Source organism: Myotis davidii, unplaced genomic scaffold (assembly GCF_000327345.1).
Source record: "Myotis davidii unplaced genomic scaffold, ASM32734v1 scaffold520, whole genome shotgun sequence".
Lineage (NCBI taxonomy): Eukaryota > Metazoa > Chordata > Mammalia > Chiroptera > Vespertilionidae > Myotis > Myotis davidii.
This window is the reverse complement of record NW_006292908.1, coordinates 707,263-710,417: the sequence shown is the minus strand read 5'-3', so window position 1 is coordinate 710,417 and position 3,155 is coordinate 707,263. Positions and strand designations below refer to the sequence as shown.

General features: G+C 47.0%; 1 long non-coding RNA gene across 1 annotated transcript; it reads right to left on the bottom strand.

Annotated features, from left to right (window-relative positions):
* Positions 1-585: 585 nt before the first annotated feature.
* On the bottom strand, positions 586-3,149 carry LOC107183507. The gene is made up of 2 exons (XR_001514297.1): positions 2,998-3,149; positions 586-1,304 (listed from the first exon to the last, which is right to left on the bottom strand). It is a non-coding gene; the product is annotated as an uncharacterized LOC107183507 (long non-coding RNA).
* Positions 3,150-3,155: the final 6 nt, after the last annotated feature.

Here is a 3,155-nt window from a genome sequence, read left to right as displayed (position 1 = left end):
AAACACAAGACATATTCCAACCCCAAATTTCTAAGCTTACAGATAAAGAAAGAGAGGCTCAGAAAAGATAAGTAACTTGTCAAAAGCCACAGATAATACTATTGCAAACTAAAATTTCTCTAGGTCAGTGGTTCTCAACCTCCTGGCCCTTTAAATACAGTTCCTCATGTTGTGACTCAACCATAAAATTATTTTCGTTGCTACGTCATAACTGTCATGTTGCTACTGTTATGAATCGTCATGTAAATATCTGATATGCAGGATGGTCTTAGGTGACCCCCGTGAAAGGGTCGTTCGACCGCCAAAGGGGTCGCGACCCACAGGTTGAGAACCGCTGCTCTAGGTGCTTTCAAAGCAAGGAAACATGGAAAAACAATTTATCATACTGATCAAGCCTCCAGGGTTAAAAACCAAGCTGACTGTTTATGGCTCCCGTTCTGACTAGCTTTCAGCAAGTTAATCGACGGCTTTGTGCTACCGTTTCTACATCTGCAAGTTGGTGACACATCCTTTTCCAGGGTTTGTGTGAGAAACAGAAGTAGGGGACAATGTATATAATGTACCATGCTTGATACATGTATGTCGGTAATGATGACATTATTTTTATTCACAAGTGGTAGAACTGCTTTTAAATCCAGATGCTTCTGGTTTCAATGTCTGTGCTGTTTAAAACTGACCACACCAGCCAACAGTCTTATTACATGTACAAAATAAACAAATCATGAACATTTGCTAACACAGCATGTAAGCCCATTGACATTCCATAGGCTTCTTTGATTTTGGTGAAGAAGAAAGCTGAGCCTCACCTTCAGTACTTGGAGGACAGATCCTTAATTTCTTGTCTTATTTAGTCCAGCAAGCTTCCTTTCTTTTAGTCATAGAAGCTGTCCTCTTGGCCTTGAGCGTGTGCGCATTGCCAAGGCCTGGCCAGTCATAGCACCGAGTTTGTCCTGGACACAGAGAATGGTCCAGAGGACCTGGATGCAAAAAGAGCCAGTGTCTGGGGGAGTCAGAGACCCGAGAGCAGTGTGGTATCTTTGGCCCCACGCAAATACCTTCCGCAGGGTACCTCCTTCTTAATACACTGTGCTGGGGACCCTGGACTGTTACCCCATATTCGTTTTCCCCTCGGAACCCATGCCTTCCGGTCTCCTTTGGAGATAGGTGTGACCAATAGGCTCACTGGAGCCAATGGGATGTGAGGGAAATTGTTGAATGCCCTTTCTACAGTTTGCTGTTACACCATCAGTCCATGTTTCCCAATGTGTCAGTGACTCAGCTCGAACGTTTAATGAGAGCAGCACCTGAGGAAATGGACACCTTGGATTAACTGGGAAATAAATGGATTTTTACAGTGAATCGCTCACGGAAAACCCTGCGTGTGAATGTGCTGGGAGATGGTAAAGTCCAAGCAGAAGATCATTTAAGCTCAGCCATGAAAAAGGAATGAAGTACTGATTCATATTACAACATGGAGGAGCCTTGAACACATGAAGGTTCAAACACAAAGACACATGTTGTATGATTCTACTTATATGACATGCACAGAATAAGTAAATCTACAGACAGGACATTAGTGACTGTCGGGAGCTAGAAGCTGCGTGGGGTGGAGAGTGACTGGGAATGGGTATCAGGTTTCTTTAGTGGTGATGAAAATGTTCCAGAATTAGACAGGAGTAATGGTTGTACAGCTTTCTGACTATACGAAAAACACTGGGTTGTATACTATAAAGGGGTGAATTCTATCTCAAGAAAATAAATTTAAGCTAAACTGCCCTTAAAGATCCTTCTTTAAAAATGTAATACAGCCCTAGCTGGTTTGGCTCAATGGATAGATCTTTGGCCTGCAGACTGAAGGGTCCCAGGTTCAATTCCGGCCAAGGGCACATGCCTGGGTTTTGGGTTCGATCCCCAGTAGGGGGCGTGCAGGAGGCAGCCAATCAATGATTCTCTCTCATCATTGATGTTTCTATCTCTCTCTCCCTCTTCCTTCCTCTCTGAAATCAATAGAAATATATTTTTAAAAAATGTAATACAGCTTATCTTTAGTGTAAAAAATAAATCGCCTTTTTACTTTTTGAATTGAATACCAGATAAAGTAGTATGCTTGCCTTTAGGAACCCTGTTTCTAAAAATATGTCTTTTAACTCATCACATTCAATTGCATGAGATTCTTACATTATAAAGGGAATGGCATCAGAGGTATTCAAAAGGGGACCTATGTACCCCCGGGGATGCAAGAAAAATTTCCAAGAGGTGCTCTGGCACGGATAGTTTTAAGAAAATTAATTTCCGTATCCTCAACGTGAAGGTATTACCTTTTCACAATTGATCTGCGGCTAACGCTGCCATGTCGTTACCATTCCTCAGTTTACAGAAGGAAGTCATACGTCTCACCTGTCCTACGTTCCTACCATCGCACAAACCTCACCGGGTCAAACAATCCGACAATTTGCGTTACTGATGTTGGGGAAACCTCCTTTATAACAAGGCACCATAAACCGCCATGGAACATGGCATTTTCCCTTGCCTTATACTTTTGGCCCATAATTCCGAAGCAATGCAGACAACTGAGTAACGCTATGGTAAAATTCATCCCGTTCCCTTCTACCCATGCAGGGGAACAATCCGTAAAAATGGAAGCCAGGGATGGAAGCCGGTCCAGGACCTCACAGCACCCGCGGCACCGCAGGCGCAAGGCGTTCCTCTCCACCCCGTTAACTGCAGGGCACTCAGGGGCGCACAGGGCTGTTTTCGGGTTCAGTTCGCATTCGTGTCACTGTGTTTCCAAAAGGCAGGCTGTGGTCAAACGACGCGTGGCCTGATCAGGCCGCTCCAGGGGATCCCCAGGCCCCGGGCTGGTGTGAGAGTGTGGGGGCGGGGGCAGTGAGGGAGGGCGGGGCAGCACCCCTTCCAGGGAGCAGGTGCCCTCGCCGCTGCACCGGGAGCGTGGGAAGGGCCGGGCAGGGCGAGGCGAGCGAGCAGAACACCGTTAACCTAGTTTCCCAGAGAGCCTTTGGGGTCCCACAGAGGCCGGGGGGCGTGGAAGGCGGGCGGCGCCTTTGTCACTTGGACAGCGTGGGTCCTCCGCGCGGGCCCGCCCGGGGCCCCGGCACCGCGCTGGGCTCCGCCCAGACCCTGAGAGTAAAGCGGGT